The sequence below is a fragment of the Rhinolophus sinicus genome, chromosome 3 (genome assembly GCF_057876585.1).
Source record: "Rhinolophus sinicus isolate RSI-liver-muscle chromosome 3, RSI-T2T, whole genome shotgun sequence".
NCBI classification, from domain to species: domain Eukaryota; kingdom Metazoa; phylum Chordata; class Mammalia; order Chiroptera; family Rhinolophidae; genus Rhinolophus; species Rhinolophus sinicus.
In genome coordinates, this window is record NC_142503.1 from 60095001 (window position 1) to 60115364 (window position 20364).

The following is a 20364-nucleotide window of genomic DNA, read 5'->3' on the forward strand; positions in this document are numbered from 1 at the left end:
GTTTAGGTATATTTTTCTTATAAATAACCATATTTGCTATACAATATATATGTAGACTTTGCGGTGGGGCTTTGCTGTTTAGCTACAAGGACAGGGAGGAAATACTCCTTGCTTGAGTGGTGCTAATAGTTTCTGTTATTATCTCATTTCCCAGAAGATAACTTTCTGTAAGAACATATTTTTTTTAAGGATGTAAATCCAGTTGAAAAGAACTCTATCAAGGAGAGACTTGTTATATTTGTGTTAAGAAGAAGCAGTCTTTAACTCTATTTGCTTGATAAATAGGATACATAAAACAAAATCAAAAGATTAGATATGAAAAGAAGACAATTTTAAGGAGCTCTAGAAGGAAAAATACATTTGACTATTTACATAATTCTTTAAATATAAAATGATATAGATGGTAGGCTAAGCTCTTTACATGTTTTAGACCATTTGATCTTAACAGTAATGCAGTTATCCTCATTTTGCAGCTGGGAAACTGAGGCTTAGAAAGGTTGAGTAACTTGCTCAAGGTCACACCCTAAATGGCAGAGTTACCTTTACAAAATTTGCAATTTAAGAGGGAATATAAACAAATAGTTACAATAGAGATATGTATGCAATAGATGTGTTTTACCAATAGGATTAGTATAGTGTTAAGGAGCTACTAGCAAAGGTTGAGCCTTCCCAGAAGAGTTGAGATTCATGAGAGAGGAGAGGGAAATTGGGGGATTGCTTAATGATCAATCTAGAGAAGTAAGATTAGAGGCCGGATTATCAGAATCATATAGCTAGCCAGAACATATAATTGTCCTTTAGAGTGAAAGGGAGGCTAATAATAATTATGTTGGTACAACAAAAATTAACAAAAACTGTCTTGGGCAAAACAGTACGTATGGCAATGTAAGGAGTTTGGACTTTATTCTAGGAGCAGTCAAGAACACTGAAGGATTTTTAAGGGGAATAACATGATGTTATTTGTATTTTAGAATAACTCAGACTGATGTGTGGAAAATGGGTTGGAAGAGACTTGGAGACTGAAATAGGCTGTTTCAGTAATGCAGGAGAGTGATGATAGTGGCCAGAATTGTGTACTATCAGAGAAGCTAGAGAGAATGGATACGTTCAAGAGATAATTAGAATGTAGAAATCAATAGAACTTGGTGTGTGATTATATATATATGGGTACAGAGGAAGACACTTTGATTGATGTATTATAGTGGAGGGAAGGGGAGTCATGGATGACAATGCGTTTCTGGCTTAGGCAACTCCGTGAGTGAATGGTGGAGCCTTTCACTGAGATGAGAAACATAGGGAAGGAGTGAGGATGATGATGAATTTATATTCGTTCAGTTTTATATTCATTTTTAATTTTTTTGATTTTTAAATATTTGAAAAAATAAGAAATGTACAGAATATTTGCAGGCACAGTAAGCAGACCTTTTTTTCCTGACCCATTTGAAAGTAATTTACCATTATGATGCTCTACTACCCCGAATACTTTACTGTATATTTCTTACAAATAAGGGCATTTGTCTGCACAACCACAATACAACCATGAAAATCAAGTCGTTGATATTACATTACTACCATCTAATCCTCAAATTCCAATCAAATTTCACCAGTTCTCTCAGTACTGTACTTTAGAACAAACAGATACAGTTCAGAATCATCTGTTGCATATAGCTGTCATGCGCCTTAATTCTCCTTTAGTTGGAAACTAGTAGCAATACAGTCTTTCCTGGTCTTCAGTAACCTTGACATTTTGAAGATTACAGACCAGTTATATTATGGAATGTACATGTGGGCCTTTTCCAACTAGGATTTTGGAAGAGAATTAAGCCTAACATCCTTTTTGTATGAAAAAATTAACTTCTTTCATTACACCTAGAATGATGTTAATTATGTACCATTCTTCAGAGAGTTGAGAAAATAATCACTGTGTTCTGTGGTTCAGTTGAAAAGGGCTGAATTATTAGATTTTGATAGGAAGACCTCTTTTCCTCACATTGGATCCTGTCAGATGACAATTTTGATTTGCCCTATTACTGATGGTCACTTGATTAAGGGTATGTCTGTCAGGATTCTCAAATATTAAGTTAGTTTTTTTTTCCTTTCTTGGAAATTAGTGTTTGTTGGAGAAGTTCTTTGAGACTTTGCAAGTATCCCATACCTCATCAAACTTTCAATTTATTTATTTATTTGTAGTAATATTGATTATTATGGTCCTTAATTCATTATTTATCTTGATGTTCAAATTGTTCCTAATTTAGCTACTGGAAACCCCTTCCATGTGGCTTATGTTCTCTTGCCATGTCTCCATCATTTTTTGACTACATTCTTTCTTTCTGTCACAAGATATTAACAAGTTCATCTTGTACTTTTCTTGCCTTAGCCCTGGAATCAGCATTTTAGCCCTGAGTCTTTTTAGTGGAGAATAATATTTAGAAGACCTGGGCAAGATCTGGGCATTATGTGTGCTCTTTGCTTTTGGAGTGTAGTGCTTTAAGCCTTTCTTAATGAAGAGAGCTAGGATATGTACATACACACACACACACACACACACACACCACACACACACACATTTGCATATCTATCAAACCATGAGTATGCACTGATACCATCAGTTCTAATCCAGTACTTCAGGGTTTGTTCTAATTTTCTCCTTTTCCATATATGTAACCCCCTTCTCTGACATTGAGAAACCTGGCTCCCATTGGCCTTGTTATATTTTTTGCTCAGTCCCATTGTATATAATCAATCTCTTCTTTCCACTGCTATTCCCTTGACTTTTTAGATGCATTATTTCCCTGAGTGGGCTCTGCTACCCACATCAGGCTCTTCCTTTACATGGATGTACTCTCATCAACTCAGGCTTAGACTCTCCACATGGGACTGACCTTTGTGTGATGCCATCTTCATCCTGTATCAGGTAGGCTCAGACTTTTCTCATGCTGCTCCCACTTTTCCTTCCCCGACCCTCCCTGCCCCTTCTTTCACAAACAGGACAGGTATACAACTATTTCAATTTAGTTTTGAATGAGAAGAGAAAGATAGGGCAGAAGCGAAAAGGAGACTCATTCAGGAAAGAATTGTTTTTGACAAGGTGCCAATCTAGAGGGTGAGGTAAAGAAATGAAAGAGACAGAGGTAGTTGATAAAGCCACTTCTCTCAGACAGTAGAAAGGGATGGGATCTAGAGTGCAATCCTGAGAATTCGTATTAAGTATGAAAAAGAGCATGTTCCCAATTCAGTAGAGAGTGGGAGTGAATAATAGGTTCAATACAGGTTGGCTTGAGAGTTTCCTGTCTGGCAGTGGAGTGAATTTCCATCCTATAGGTTTTACTTCCTCTGTGCAGTCATTGCTGAGAAGGAGTGATTTAGTTGGAAATTTGAGGAAAGTGGAGAGCGTTCTGAAATAACTGTAGCTAATGAGAAAGTGAAACAAGCAAAAAAACCAGAAAGATTTCTGAGCAAAAACCAGAAAGATCTGAGGAAAAAAACCTGAAAATGAGTTGAGACACAAACCTGAATAGTTATAGTGTTTTTTCCAGCAGCCTCCAGTGCCAGGAGTGGAGAAGGCAGTTTTTTATCAGGCAAACAGTTAACAGAAAGACATGGCACAAGTAAGTTGAGGATATTGGCTAGAGAGGTTGAAATGAAGGAATGAATGTTGAACGTTGAAATGAATAGTTTTTTAAACTATCAGAAGAGTAAAGGAAGAGAAGAGGAGTCTGGAAGAGGGACAGTGGATGAGTTGTGGCCTACCCCAAGGTCCTTGTGCTGTTTGGTCCCAAACAAGCAAAAACCAACTCTAACTTAAGGGTATATGTGTTGGGGAAGGAAGGGGAAAGATTTATTTTAAGTATATTGGGTAGCTCACAGAATTAAAAGTCAGGCTGAACAATCATACCTCAGAAATACAGGAAGCCTGTAGCTCTGGTGGCATAGGTATTAGGAAGCTTCTTAAGATGACCATGGTTGGGATCAATTGGCTCTGCCATCACCTGTTCTTGTATTACTGTTCAGGATTCAAATACTGAGGAGAAAGGTTAATGTTTAAAGGGCCTTGCTTGGGTCTTGTGCCCACCCACTTGGCCAAAAGATTGAGGGTTCAACAAGACTGCATCAAATGGGGTAGGAGTAATTCTCTCAAAGGAAAACAAAGGTGCTATTAAGAGAAGAATGGATGCAACTCTGGCAAAAACAAGAGATGTTCAGCACTGGTAGATTGCATGTGGGTATTGAATTTATGCAGGATAAAACATGCTTTGCTATGGAGAGGAAGATGAATAAAATGGTAATCTTTTTTTTAACTGTTGTTTTTCTTAATTACAAAAATAGTGCATGTACACTCTAAAAATAATTAAAACTATCCCCTTCCCCCAAATGTTCAACGAATACGACCAAGATACGACAGCAAAGGGGAAAAGAGGGTAGAAAGAGACAGATTAATTTGAAAATCACCATTTAAACATTTCCTATGGTTCAGATCTGTTGTGTATACTGTGGATATGAAAGTGAATAATGAGAGTTTGGTCTCTTGTACATAGTAAGTTGAAGTACAAAACAGTGCATTGAAAACTTTAAGATCTTATGCAAATCCAAGGTTGGTTTTACTAAGAATGTCTCTTTGGAAAAGACAGGTAAGTATGTGTCTTCAATTTTTATAATACAATAAAATCAAATGAGTTTTTAAAGATTTTTATTAAAATATTGCTAAAACCTTGCTATATACAATATTATATTAGTTTCAGGTATACACCATTGTGTACCTAAAGAAGTGATCACCGTGATAAATTCAGCAACTATCTGGCACCATACCACACTATCACAGTATTATTGACTATATTGCCTATATTGTACATTATATCCCCATGACTTATTTGTTTTATATCAGGAAATTTGGACCTCTTATTCCCCTTTACCTTTCCCCCCTTTTTAATTTTTCAATTATAGTTGACAGTCAATATTATTTTATATTAATTTCAGGTGTACAGCATAGTGGTTAGATGTTTGTGTAATTTAAGAAATGGTCCCCCTGACTAGTCTAGTACTCAACTATACATAATTATTACTATATTTATAATTGACTATATTCCTTGTGCTTTTCTTTACAGCCCCATGACTATCTTGTAACTACCAATTTGTGTTTCTTAATCCCTTCAACATTTTTATTCTGCCCCCTAATCCTCTTCCATCTATCACCCCAACATATACAGTACGAATTTGACATCATATATAGGTATTACAATATTATTGAATATATTCCTTATACTGTAACCTACATCCCCATGATTACTGTGTAACAATCAATTTGTGCTTCTTACTCCCTTCCCCTTTTTCACTCACCCTGAACCCTTTTCCCATCTGGTAACCATCAACATGTTCTCTTTATCTATGAGTTTGTTTCCGTTTTTTTGCTTGTTTGTTTGTTTATTTTGTTCTTTAAATTCCACATATAAGCAAAATCACATTTCATCTGTCTTTTTCTGTCTTACACTCCACTCAGCACAGTACCCTCCAGATCCATCCATGCCACCCCAGAGGGCGAGAACCCAATCCCTTTCATGGCCAAGCAGTATTCTATTGTGTATGTGTACCACCTCCTCCTTATTCTTTCTTCCATTGACAGACACCCAGGCTGCCTCCACATCTTGGCTATTGTAAATAATGCCACAAATGAACATATGGATGCACGTGTCCCCTCGAAGTAGCATTTGAGTTTTTTCAGATATATACCCTGACGTGGGATTACTGGGTCCTTCTTTGTTGTTATAGCCTTTGTTTTAAAGTCTATTTTGTCTGGTATGTGTATTGCTACCCCAACTTTGTTTTTTTTCATTTCCATTTTCATGAAATATCTTTTTCCATATCTTTCCTTTCCATCTGTGTGTGCCTTTCTATCTGAAATGACTCTCTTGTAGACAGTGTATGTAAGGGTTTTGTTTTCTTATCCATACCCCTTTGATGTTTTTTGAATGGAGCATTTAACCCATTTACATCGAAAGTAATTGTTGATAGATGTGTAGCTTTTGCCATTTTATCATTCATAATTTTGATCTTTTTTTTTTTTACTATCTTAAAGAAATCCCTCTAACATTCTCTCTCTCTTTTTTTTTTATACTGTGTGTTCTTTTATTTCTTTCTTTTTTAAATTTTTTTTTTTTATTGGGGGATATTGGGGAATAATGTGTTTTTCCAGGACCCATCAGCTCCAAGTTAAGTCGTTGTTTTCAATCTAGTTGTGGAGGGCACAGCTCACTGGCCCATGTGGGAATTGAACAGGCGACCTTGGTGTTATGAGCACTGCGCTCTAACCAACTGAGCCAACTGGCTGCCCCTTCTAACATTCTTTGTAATACTGGTTTAGTGGTGATGAACTCCTTTAGCTTTTTCCTAGCTGGGAAGTTCTTTATCTGTCCTTTGATTCTAAATGATAGCTTTGCTGGATAGAGTAATCTTGGTTGAAGATTCTTGCTTTTCATCATGTTGAAAATTTTGTGCCAATCCGTTCTGGCCTGCAAAGTTTCTGTTGAGAAATCAGCTGACAATCTTATGGGGGCTCCCTTATAAGTTACTAGTTGCCTTTCTCTTGCTGCTTTTAGGATTCTCTCTTTTTCATTAACCTATGCCATGCTCGTTATGATGTGTCTTGGTGTGAGCCTGTTGGGTTCATCTTGTTTGGGATTCTGCACTTTCTAGGCTTGTATGTCTATTTCCTTTGCCAAGTTAGGAAAGTTTTCAATCATTATTTCTTCAAATAGGTTCTCAATCCCTTGCTTTCTCTTTTCTCTTTCTGGTACCCCTATTATGTGAATGTTGTTGTGCTTCATGTTGTCCCAGAGGTCTCTTAAACTATCCTCATTTTTAAAAATTCTTTTTTCTTTTTGCTGTTCCTATTGGGCGTTTTATGTTATTTTGTCTTCTAAATTGCTGATTCGATCCTTTGCTTCATCTAGTCTGCTGGTGATTCCTTCTAGTGCATTCTTGTTTCCAGTTATTGTATTCTTCACTTCTGATTGGTTCTTTTTTATGGTTTCTGTATCCTTTTTTATGTTTGCTATCTCTCTGTTGAAGTTCTCACTAAATTCCTCAAGCACCCTTGTAACCATTGTTTTGAACTCTGTCTCTGGTAGATTGCTTACCTCTGTATCATTTAGTTCTTTTTCTGGAGATTTCTCCTGTTCTTTCATTTGGGACGTATTTGTTTGTTTCCTCATTGTGGCTGCCTCTCTGTGTTTGTTTCTATGTATTAGGTAGGGCTGCTATGTCTCCCAGTCTTGGCCAGGCGGCCTTATGTTGTAGGTACCCTGTGGGGCCCTGGCCCAGTTTCCCTGGACATATGCTCCAGGTGCTCCAGGAGGGTCCCTTGTGTGGGTTATGTGTACCTTCCTGTTATAGTTGAGACTTGATTGCTCTTGCATGTTACTGGGTGGGATTCACCCTCAGGCTGATTGGCTGTGGGGTTTGGCCACATCCACAACTTATAGGCTGCTATGCAGGGTGCTTACCCTAATGAGCAGGATTTGCCCCAATGGGCTCTTGTGCCTGTTGAGACCACTTTGGGTGTGCTTGTGGGGCTAATTGGGTAGTGCTCTGCTGTGGTCAGAGCCATCCTCCAAGTATGTTGGTTCTGGGGCCTCTTGGGAGCAGCTGTGGTGCAGGCTCAGGTCACCCACTGCCTGTGACCGGCTGGGGACTATCTGGTAGGAGCTACAAAGTGATCTGCTGTTGTTTGCTGCCTGTGCTAACCTGGAGTCTACACTGTGACTGAGGAGGTTTGCCACCAGTACCAGGCCTTAGGGTAGCTCCACAAAATGCCAGAACACTGTGAGGCCTGCTGCCACCCGCTGGCTCCCTTAAACTTTTCATTGTGTTAATTGATTTCAAGTTTGTTCTCCAAAATATGTCAGAAATACACAGGAAATAATTACAGTATTTATATGTTAAGTAAATACAGTTAAGGTACTACATTTTATTAAAATAAATGATTACTTTAAAGTATAAAAATTTTCTATTGTTATTCATTCTTGAAAAACACAAAGATATAGAAAAATATACATCTGCTTTCCTAAACTTCCTTTCTGGAACACTGAGCTTGTGGGGTAAAGTCAAAAACGCTGCAGTCAGCGGCATGGAAATATCATTTGACTATAAAGGAATGTCGCAGCAAAAAGGTTAAGGTTCAGCCACTGATAAAGCCTCATGTGGTACACTAGTTGGGCAAGGTGAGCTTTCAGGGAGTCACTTCTGTGGGAAGAGTTGTGTTCACCAGGTTAACATAGACTCTGGTTTGGTACCAGTGCTAAGCCTAAGCTACTCAGCAAAAATCTCAGAGCACACCGAAACCAGTCGCCACCGGGTTGGGGCTTGTGGACTCTGATAGTTTTCCAAGAAAGAATGCAATTCTGGTGGGGTTGACTGCTCATGGAGAAAGTGCTTCTAGTGTCGGGGGAGTTGGGTGGGGTGGGGTTCCAGTGAATCAGCAGTGTGGAGCAGCGGAGCTCACTCAGCCAATCAGATTCAGTTTTAGCCTGTGGGGGAGGGCTCAACAGGGAAGATGGTGCCTGCCTGCTGGCTACTCAGGAGATGGACCCCACACGTGCCAAATGGTGATTGTTCTCCAGCCCTTGCTACAAAGCCACACACTTTAGTCTGACCCTCATGAGTTAACGACACCCTCCAAGTTACTGTCCATCTGCCCAAGACCAAGGTGAGTGCCTGCGACTAAGAGAGTCTGTGCACAGGCTGTTTAAGAGGACATCTGGGTTTCCTGCATCCTTCTGTCACACCTGGGTGGTTGGAATCCCTACTGTTTTTTACAGCCAGCTCTTGTGGGATCTCCTCTTTCCGGCATTAGTTCTCTGGGCTGGGTAGACTGGTTTGAGGCTGGGGTCCCTTGCTCTTCTGGGGGGAGCCTCTGCAGCCGAGATATCCCTCCTAGTTCTCAACTACCACACGGAGGTTTGGGGCTAGCCTGTTTCGCGTCTCTGCCTCTCGTACCAATCTCCAGGTGGCTTCTTCTTTATTTCCTTCATTAGAAAACTTCTGTTTAGCTAGAATTCAGATGGTTCTCCAGGTTGATTGTTATATTTAGTTGTATTTTTAATTTGTTCTCGGAAGGAAGCAGGCAGTGTTTATCAACCCCGCCATCTTGGCTCTCTTAATTGATTTTTTTTAAAAAATTCTTTTAGAATGTTCTGTAATACACACATTTAAGAATTTACTTTTTTTTGTTCTTGTTCTTCTCATTGTCCACTACTTTTGAGACAATATGTAACCCCTCCCTCCTGAAAAACAAAACACAAACTCTCCCACCCTGCTTTTTTTTTTTTTTTTTTGAGAATTTTTATGAGTTTATTTGAGCTAAACTGACAACATATGCTGGGGAGCAAGATTGTAAATGCTTCCCCAGCCTGCTTTAGAAAGTCAACATGTTAGTGTAAACAGTTTTATTGAGTAGAACTCTACTTGGTGGATATTAACATAATAATGTTTTTATTTTTTTCCACTCACAATTCCCAATAGTGCTTTGTAGAATCTCCCAAGATAATTTCTTGGGCATGTTCCACAACTTTCTCATCACTTTCAGTTATTAAAAAAACAAAAACAAAGCAAAACCAAAGTAATTTCACTCCAGTGTAAAAATCCAATCACAAATCTGATTCAAATATAATCCTCTCAATTCCCTCTACTATCATCTAAGTCCTTTGTTGGGGAGGAGGAATATGAGAGATGGCAGAGGTTGCTTACTAGAGATGAGGAAGGGCCCCTCCCCACAAGACCTGCATGATTCTATTACTGCTGGTGGTCACTGAGGGTGTGGTGGTGTCATAACTTTGTGCAATTTTTAGGGTTAATTAGTTTCACCTTGGTCCACCACATCACTGCAGGCACCCATAGACAGGGTCCCCATGTCTTCCTTTAGTCTAGCCATTGGTCCATATCCCAAACCCCTTAAGAGGAGCTGTCAGGTAACTTCAGGGCTTGGGCTTTCTCCTCTCCTTGATTGATATTTCTTCATATAGACTCAAACATGGAAGTCCTCCTCTGTACCCTCTGATAGGTTAGAAAACCTGGAATGGGTTGGAGGTTGCTTTCACCTCCTTCCTAAATTCCCTGTAACATGGTCTGTTTCCGTGTCCCATGTTCTTGGGCTCAGCCAGCAAGTGCTCCACCATTAAAATCTCCAGGAAAGAAGCAGGCACAATTCTTGGGGTTCAGATAGGATCCCAGATTTCAAAAGATACAAGTCAGGTTTTCCCACAGACTCCCTCACAGGGCTCACTGCACTTTGAAGGCAGGCTTCGGATTGGTCTCTAGGTCTCTGACTCTGCAAGTATCCAGCAGAGTAGTAGGCTGTCAACGTTTCCTCCCTACCTTATTCTGTATTCCACTGAAACCCTGCCTTCACTTGGCTTCTGGTGGGTTGCGGGGAAATATTTTTCTGCCCACCCAGGGCTGAGCTGTTGGTTGGGAGTAGCAGAAGTGGTTCCCCTACCATTGAATAAGTCCCTCATGGAAGCTTTTGGTCTAAGTGGTCAGAGAGGTCTTTAAAAGCATGGAATCCCTATGCCTTTTTTTCCATTTTTCCGTCAGAACCAATTCCAAGAAAACAGGAAAAATCACATTCAACATTCTACTATGAGCATAAAACTAGACTAAAAGATATCCTTTGTTCTTATTTGATATTGTAGTCTATAATGAAAAGAAAAAACAAACACAAATTCTTACCTACAGGATCTAGCAAACCAGATCTTTTCAGTGTCAAAGATTTTAAGTTAGGGATGTTTAAAGGAGCATTGAATTAAAAGGTCATCAGAAGTACTACTAATGAATAATATAGTTGTTTTGTCTGACTTCCTATTGGAAGATGGCAGGTATAAGATGGCTGTCAGAGTGAGGGAGAGGAGTTAGGCCTGTTATTAACTCATGGCTCAGGCAAGAACGTAGCTCAGTAACAATGTTTAACTTTTTATTAGAGAGGCTTTATAATAAGCAGGAATAGCGTTGACCTGAAAATAAACATATTTCTTCTTTAAGACCTGGGAAAGACATTTTTAAAATTTAAGTCGATGTTAAAATGTACTTGTTAATCTTGCGCCTCCTAGTTCCCTTAACAGAGGTTTGAATAGAGAAGTATTTTAGGTTCTGGCTTAAATATGAAGATGATTTTAAGCATTCCCAATGGCTAACAAATACGATTATTATTCCCACAGCAGTACTGTCTTCAAACTTTCTCAGCTGAATTCTCTCTGAGTGACATTTCCTCTATCCATATCTTTCTTGTTAATAACTCAATGATGGAATAGGTTAATTAGAGATAGGTAATCTTACCTTGCATTAATCATCCTTCTATCAGAATAAATTAACCTTCTTCACTCCTATTTTCTGGAATTCCCAACCTTCATAGACACTGTTCTTGAGGCATTAGATAGCCTCATAAAATTTTAAACTCATTTGAATTTGGGAATACCCATTATTGATAGAGTTATTAAACTTAATAATCACAGAGATTTACTCTGGGATCATTGAAGATAAGCCTAATTCAGGCACCTCAAAGGATTGTTTCTTCCTAGCTGTGTGATCTGGATAAATTTACTTATCATCTCTGAGTCTTCATTTCCTGACTTATAGAATAACTATATCCATCTAAAATTATGGAAATCAAATGGGTTAATATTTACAGTGAATCCTGAAATTTACTGCTGAAGTTTTTGTATTATTTTAAAGTATGTTCAAGTCAGAAGATTTCACTTTTTCCACTGTTGGTGTTAACAGATCCCTGATATCACTGAGTCCTTTTCCCTGGCTTCCCTGTATCCTTGGCAGGGATAAAAATAATGGCAAAAAGTCATGTAAGATAGTATTCTGACCACTTGGGGCTCCCATAATTCTTTGGTGTATGTGTGGCCCAGATAGCAGATCAATTCATCAAAACATGGAGCTCATTGGGCCAGCCACAGTGGAGATTCATGGCACCCCATAACAAAGTGAAAAAAACTAGCATGCATTGAAATACATCAATTAACAATATAAACATACGTTCATCTGCTTCCCCTCATCTTCTGCCTTCCCCCTCCCCCACTTCAAGCCATTGTTTCTCTGTCTAGCTGTGTAGGACACAGCGCCCTGGCCTATGCTGGTATTATGAGCCTTGTGCTCCCCCCTGCTGAGGCAGTCGGCAGACCGACAATGGCCACCGGCACACAGTAGCCCACGGCAGCGCAGCTCCAGGGAGAGCCGTTGTTCACAATCTTAGCTTTAGAGGCGCAGCTCACTGGCCCATGTGGGAATCGAACCGGTGATCTCGGTGTTAGGAGCACAGAGCTCCAACCACCTGAGCTACCGGATGAGCCCAGTTCCTCTGCTTTTGAAAGGCAAAATAATGCAGTGAATTTCATTTCAGATAATTTGGGAAATATTCAAACATTTGGCTTTAATTAGAAAGGCAAGAAAATATATGAGAACTAAGTTCCTTTTGGGCAGGGTTTGTTTATCCTTTTCATCTTGAGTTTGAGCCAAAAATCCTCAGTTTTGACTAGTTCTTCAATGTTTCTCCAAATTTGGGCAGAGTCTTTGGCCTATTTAGAGATAGATGTAGTTTAGTTCAATGTTAGATAAGAGGGATGGTGGCTCATGCATATCCATCTGGAGTCACCAAAATAAAGAGCAGGAGAAGGTCACAGGGTGGTTAATGCTGTGTTTTGTGGACAGAGGGGCACCACTAGTGAGTGGGTAAATGAGTACTTCATGAGGTGGAGGAATTATCATTTATTGGCGTTTCTTCTGGGCAAAGAATGTAGCTGTTTAGAAAAAAAAAATACTTCAATAAACTACTGAAGAGTAGTTGTCAGACCCCCACCTCCCACCCTTCCACCAGTAAGGGAGAATTGCTTTGCACAGAGGGTCCTTGTTTTGGTCACTTCTCTAAAGAGTTGGTAAGTAGTAAGTTTGGAGGTAGAATTTAGGAGAGGGCCACAATTGCGGGTATTTATGAGGAGAATGGAAGGTGAGATTCTGGGGAATTCTGGGAGGAGTGAGGAGCGATCCAGCTTTCTGGACCCTTTAGAGAGGGTAGAAAGAGAAGTAGCCACTTGGTTAAGGAAAAATTTTGAAAAAAAACACGTCCAATGAGGGATTTTTAAAACTAGTTTTTAAAATAGATGATAGAGACACATATTTCAACAAAAGTATAAAAACATGGACTGTCAGGTCTCCTTAATATCCTGGTCCCTCAGTGCTCCTCCCTCCCCTGCACCAAGTAATCACTGTTACTGTTTTCTTATGTATCCTTTTCAATTTTTTCATACACATATAAGCAGATCTATGAGTAATGATTTTTATTTTACTCCTCTGCTTTGTTTTTTTTACACTGAATTTAGCATAGTACATACATTGTTCTGTACTTAGTCTTTTTTTTTTTTTTTTGCTATACTATGTTTTTTTGACATCTTTCATATCACTATGTAGAGCGGTTTCTAAATATTTTTCATTCTCCCAGTGTATTCTATTTTATTGATGTACTATAATTAATTTAACCTGTTATGGACATTGGTTTTTTTCTGCTTGTTTGCATTTACAACAATATTATAATGAGTAAACTTATACAGAACTTGTGCAGCATTAGTATAGCATACCCAAAGAACAAATTTGCAGCAGTAGTATCATTGGACAAGATATATAGTTATACGTTTGCTCGACATTGCTACATTTCCCTCCTAAGGAGTCTACCCATTTATACTCCCAAAAGATAGGGAGGAGGGAAAGAGAGGGGCAGAGAAAGAGGGGGATAGAGAGAGAGAAAGGGAGAGAGAAAGAGGAAGAAAGGGGGCAAAGGGGGGGGGGAGAGAGAGAGAGAGAGAGGGAGAGGTAGAGGCTAACACACATGCACAAGTGTACACACACACACGCACACACACACACACCCCACTACCCACCACCATAGTTCATTGCTCACCTTGTTTCTTATCTATTCTGGTTCATCTGTTGTTTGCCTGGATTCTTTTTGCCACGTGTCTTCCTCAAATGTGGCACCCCAGTTAAGACCTGACTGGTGTGATGAGAAAGTGTGATGCCTTTGGAGCCAGACCACTTTTCTGGAGTCCTGGCCCTGTCACTTTCGAGCTGTGAGACCTTGGGCATATGATTTAACTTCTCTGTGCTCCACTTTCCTCCCTGGGAAAATGTAGATAAAAACGATACCTACCTCATACCTAGGATGTTGTGGAATATAAATGAGTTAATATAATTAATATTTCTAAGGCATTTGAGAAGTATCATAAATACCAGTAGATGCTACTCTGCTGTCCCTCCCGGGATGTAGTGAATCATCCCTTTGTCCAGTGTCCCCTTGCCTATTAGTCGCTTAGTAGCCCTCTCAGTTATCAGATCAATTGTTACAGTATTGCAGTGCTTGTGTAATGGCCCCACAGCACAAGAGTGGTGATGCTGGCAATTCGGATATGCAAAAGAGAAGTCATAAAGTGCTTCCTTGAAGTGTAAAGGTTAAAGTTCTTGACTTGATAAGAAAGAAAACAAATTGTATGCTGATATTGCTAAGATCGATGGAAAGAATGAATCTATCAGTGATATTGTGAAGAAGGAAAAGAAGTCATGCTAGTTTTGCTGCTGCATCTCAGACTGCAGAAGTTATGGCCACAGTGTATGATACGTGCTTAGTTAAGGTGGAAAAGACATTAAATTTGTGGGTGGAAGACATGAACAGAAAACGTGTTCTGATTGATGGCAGCGTGTTACATCAGAAAGCTTTGACCCTATAAGAAGACTTCAGCAAGGGATCCCTGAAACGAGTGACACCAAGCCATTTACTGCAATAATGAATGGTTACACAGATTCAGGAATAGGTTTGGACTGAAATATATAAAAATTACTGGAGAGGCTGTATCTGCTGATGAAGAAGTGGCTGCCACATTTCCAGCTGTGTTGAAGTTGACTAGGGTTCAGTGCTATCTGAGATTTTAGGCAACCAGTGGGGTTCTTGGAATGCCTCTTCTGTGGATAAGGGGGGACTTCTGTAATGCTTTCTTCAGTTACACAGGCTCAAATAACTAATCATTTAGTGCTTAAATAGTGTTATTTTCATGTGACTATTGGGTTGAATGGGTTACATGAAAGTAAAAGCACAAGTGAGAGTAGCATTGCACAAACATGATTAGTTTGCTGCATTTCCCTGGGACCAAGTCTGTTAGATGAAGGTTGAAGTAATAGCCTCCCCTCCAGTGGAGGATGTTGAGATACTCTTCTTTCTCATCGCTGAGTTATAGCTTTGTTTATATTGCATTTTTTAAAGACCTATGGAACATTTTGGTGTATTAGACGTTTAAAAACTTTGTTATACAAATCATTAAAAAAAAAATCCTCCAAGGTTGGAGGTGGGGCAGTAGGCTTGTTTTTAAGGTCTCTTTTTCATCTTCCTCTATAATGTCTCTCCTTTTCCTGTCTGCATCCTAATCAACCCTGTTTCCCCAAAAAGGAGACCTAGCTGGACCATCAGCTCTAATATGTCTTTTGGAGCAAAAATTAATACAAGACCCAGCACAATTCTGAGTACAATGCAGTCATATATTTATATTTATATTATATTAATGTAGAACAGATTTTAAAATATATAGTGACAACGATCTTTTCTATTGGATAGACTAAACAGCAAAGCAAAAGTATGGTAGCATCGAATAAAGGAGTCTTGACCTGTAGGAAATTATTTCCTGTGATTCTTCAATATGGGTATTCATAGAAGCACAAAAGTCAGTAAGCAATTGACTAGCTTCCAGCTCTAAGTTAACTTTTGAACGTTCTTTGCATGGCACAAATATTTTTGGGAGCTTGGCGCCATCTGCTGGTCAAATGCCAACTTTTCAGAATCCCTTTAGTGACTTTTTTCAAGAAATACTGGGAATTATTTTGAACTTTCTAATCAATACCATTAAATAAGTAAGTACAATTATTTCAAATGTTAATGTCAAGAACTTGTGCACGTAAAACAAAAGCATGTTTCTATACAGTGTAAACTACCTATATGACAATTTCAATCTTGTGTGAGTTTATATTTATAATTGATTTATATTTGAGAGCCTTACACAAATAAAACTTCCACCTTTTTCTTAATATAAAAAAGACCCTTTTCCAAAAATAAGTTACACTTGTTTGTGTTGAATAAAACAATTTTTTTCCCACATTTCTTTAAAAGATTCAGCTAGTGGTGTGTGTGTGTGTGTGTGTGTGTGTGTGTGTGTTTACTATCAGAAATTATTTATAAAATACAAAGAGAAAGGGAAGGCAGCTGGAAATATCCTTGTTAATGGTCTGCATTGTACTCAGAATTGTGCTGGATACTTTCAGTAGATGGTCTCATTTACTCCCTACAACCACACTTCATATTAGAAAGTGTTGTCAGTCTTACTGCTCAAGAAACAGGTATAAGAGGTTAAGAACATAAATACTAATGTTTTGGGAGAAAGCCAAGTTTATTTTAATAGAATGCTTGCAATTGCTCATTTATTAACCTATGCCAGAAAAGTTGAACTAATAGATTTTTTTCAGGTTTTTTTTCTTCTGTAGTAACTCATTTTATCATTTTTTAATTAGATTAGGTGGGTATTTGATTTAATTCTACCTTTAGGATGATGAAAGTCAAAGGGTTGTTTGTGTTCTTTCCTACTACACTTTGTTCATTGCTCTATCCTCGGTAACCAAAGAAAGCATTAAGTGTATAGTAGGCACGAAATGGATTTTGAGGGAGGGAGGGGGGATAGAGAGACAAAGAGAAAGAAAAAGAGAAAAGGGAGAGGAAGGCAGGAACAGAGAGGAGATCATCTGCTGTTTGGCACATAAAAGATACAGTAAGAAGTTTCAACGTTTCGCCTGTGGCTTTGAGGTGTTGTGGGAATGGAGTGGTGGAAAGTTCACATTTATTGGAATTTGCTATATTTCATGCACTGTGAAGCATACTATACCTATAATTTTATTAGTCCTAAAACCAACCAAGTGTACTATTTATTATTGTTTTCATTTTTAAAGACGAGAAAATTGTGCTCAGCATGGTTAAGTAATTTACCCAAGATCACACAGCTCACAGGTGGCACAGTAAAGATTTAAATCTTTATCTGTCAGACTTATAAGACATACTTTTTAAAGGGTTATTTACTCATTTATTATGCAAATATTTATTGAATTATGTTGTATTACTCTTCTCAGATGACCTCATTTCTTCTCATATCTTATAATATCACATATAGGATAAATACTCCCCCTAAATATTTCTTTAGTCAAAACCTCTTTTCTGAACTCTAGACTCATATGCCCAAATGCTTATTTGACATTCCCATGTGGTGGTCTGTATATGTTTCAACCTAATATATACAAATCAAATTCTAGATTTTAGCTCCAAATTTGTCTTTCCTAAGGTCTCCATTTTCTCTGCAAATTATGCAACTATCCATATATTTAATAAAATCAGAAAACTGGGAGCCACACTTATCTCCTTTGTTTCTTTTTTTAACCCTCAAATCCTAACCTCATATTTTATAAGACTAAAATTTGTCTCCTGCCTTCATCTCTACCATTTCTGTCTTGCTTCCTCTCTGCTAGTCATGCAAGCATTCTGGCAATTTTGAGAATGGATCAAGCTCTTTCACACAAAAGGATTTTGCGCTTGCTATCATCGTTCTGGAATGCTTCCTCTATCTTTTCTCTGAGGTCTCAGCTCAAATGAAACCTCCTCAGAGAAATTTGGTCCTGACACACAATAATTAAAAATAATAAACAATTTCTAAGTAGGCCCCTTGTTATTCTCTGTATCATAGCACTCTAGTCATTTTCTTCTCAGTACTTGGAACAGTCTGGAATTATTTTATTTCTTTGTTTGCTTGTTAAATGTCTGTCTCCATAGATTGTAAGTTATGTTAGTCGTCAAATTTGTCTATCTGGTTCTTTGCCGCAAACGGGTGACTTAGCACTGGGCTTGATACCTATAAGGTATTTAATAAATATTGGTGGTATCAACAAATAATTTTCAGCAGAACTTCTTGAAGCTTCTCTGTGCGTTCAGAATGCTTGCTCTAAGGTGCATAATTATATCCATTTACAAACAGGGACACTTTTGTGTCTACCAGGATTTTGTCTTCAGCCTCTTCTGTTTTCCCTCACAGCTCTCCAAGGATTAGAGACTCCTAAATCTTACCCCTTAGCCCAGACATTTCTTTTAATTTTAGGCTATTACCATGAGTATTCTGGATACAATGCAGGTAACTTAAATACACTTTTTCAAAGCCAAACTGTTATTTTCTCCCAGACTTTTTTCTCTCCTGTATAATGTATCAAGATCAACATCAGCACAATTCATGCAGTCCCCCAAGCTAGCAGTTTGAGTTTTCACTGACTACCGCTCCATTCATTCCACATCTAATCAGTGACGTCCAGTAGCCAAGATACGTCTCACAGTCTGATTCCTCATTTCACCCCTGCGGCCTGTGCTTTTTAGCTCATGTCAAACTCTGTCTCAGAATCCTTTCATCTCTTTATTGTCTGCAGGATAAATTCTAAATTCCTTCCTATAGCATACTTATCCTTTAAGAATTAACTCAAATGCTATCTATGTGAAGCTCGTTAGTCGCTCTCACTTCTGGTAACCCACACCGCATTGTGTACACATTTAATTGAGCACTTACTATGTTGAATTATTGAGATCTGTCCATTAAGTTTTGGACTTCTTAAAGACAGGATCTATCTCCATCATCTAGAAGGCGCTTTCTGCATGTAGGTGATGTTCAGTAACTATTTTCAAAATGAATGATGATCAGAGAGGTCAGGAGGGTCCCGTAGGATAACATACGGTTTACACTTGGAAGATTTGTGCTTAGGTTCTCTGAGTCTTTTGCCTGCTATAGTGTTGGCAAAAAGGGGTCCTTTGGAAGAAGACTTTATACCCCTCTATAATCTACAACATTTGTTCCCTCTATCCCATAAATCAATCCCCAATAAATTTATAATCTAAAGAAAAAGTTCTTGTTATGCAAACATAAACCAAGACTATCCCCACCATCTAACCAGTTCACTTATTTAGATTGTATTATGTAGACTTAACAGTTAATTTAAATATGCAGGTAGTACAATGCATTTATGACTGATGAAAAACTGCGATACATTAATTTATGTATTTTTTTGGCAGTCATCAGATACAAGAGTACTCTAATTTAACAGGTTAATGAGATGAATGCTATCAACTTTTAAACAAGTCTGAGATAATTTGTATCACTTGCATTTTCATATACATGTTCACTTGATTTAATAACTCATTAGTAACTCCAGGATAAAACAGTAGACTAAAATGGAAATAAACTATTTTCAAAACACTAGGGGTTTTTTGTATGAGATTGGTTATTAAATATCATCATATGATATTCTTGTAAATTGAATGTTATAGCCCATGGGATTTTATAAATGTTTGGTAATATGTTCATAGTCTAAGACAGGAGTTGACAAACTATCGCCAGTGGGCCAAATCCAGCCTACCACCAGTTTTTGTATGGCTGCAAACTAAGAACAGTTTTTGCATTTTTAAGTACTTGAAAAAAATCAGAAGAAGAATGGCATTTCGTAAAACATGAAAATTATATGACATTGAAATTTCAGTGTTCATAAAGTTTTATTGAGAAACAGCCATGCTCATTTGTTTATGTATTGTCTATTGTGCTATAACTGCACAGTTGAGCAACTGCAACAGAGATTGTAATGGCCCACAAACCCTAAAATATTTACTCTCTGGACCTTTACAGATAACATGTGATTACCCTTGGTTTAAAATATAGCAGAGACTGTCCATATCCCCTCAGGTCCCACCCCTGTAGTGCAGAGGTCTTGCCACTATCTGAAGGCTTTCTCTGGTCTGCGTACCCTTGTCTGTGTTCTCAGCAGGTCAGAGGCATCCATGAATCAACAGCTTTTGAGGAACAGCCCTCCACCAGTGATAGTGGATAAATACCCCAGCTCCCTCGTTCCAAGTTTGGGCATATTTTACACTAACTATCCTAGTCCTTCTTGGGTATCAAGCCTGGTTGCCCATAGTGCTAATTGCTTTGATAAAACCCCCTTCACTGACTTCCCACTCCATGTAGTATTTCCTGGGATATCCTCCCAAATCAGCTACTAGCTACTTGTAGTAGAATCTTTGTCGCAGAGTATGCTTCTGGGGAAAATCCAAACTAAGACAAATGTGAATTATTCATGTACATATATTATTTAGGGTGTCATTTTGATATATAACCTACCCATGTGTGATGAAAAATGTATAACTAAACATTTGGGCCATTTTTTTCTTACTACTAAAGTAAGGACAGGTTTTATTAATTGATAGTTGTA

The 20364-nt window shown here is 38.3% G+C and overlaps 1 long non-coding RNA gene across 18 annotated transcripts in view; it reads left to right on the plus strand.

Annotated features, from left to right (window-relative positions):
- The window catches only part of LOC109448664 (uncharacterized), a 96008-nt gene that overhangs the window by 9745 nt on the left and 65899 nt on the right, over nucleotides 1–20364 (plus strand). For 13 of the 18 annotated variants that reach the window (XR_012495014.2, XR_016020690.1, XR_012495016.2 and 10 more), the window contains one exon: nucleotides 2780–2914. The exons of the other annotated variants lie outside the window; for them this stretch is intronic. This is a non-coding gene — a long non-coding RNA (uncharacterized LOC109448664). The remainder of the gene's footprint in view (nucleotides 1–2779; nucleotides 2915–20364) is intronic. 18 annotated transcript variants of the gene reach the window in all.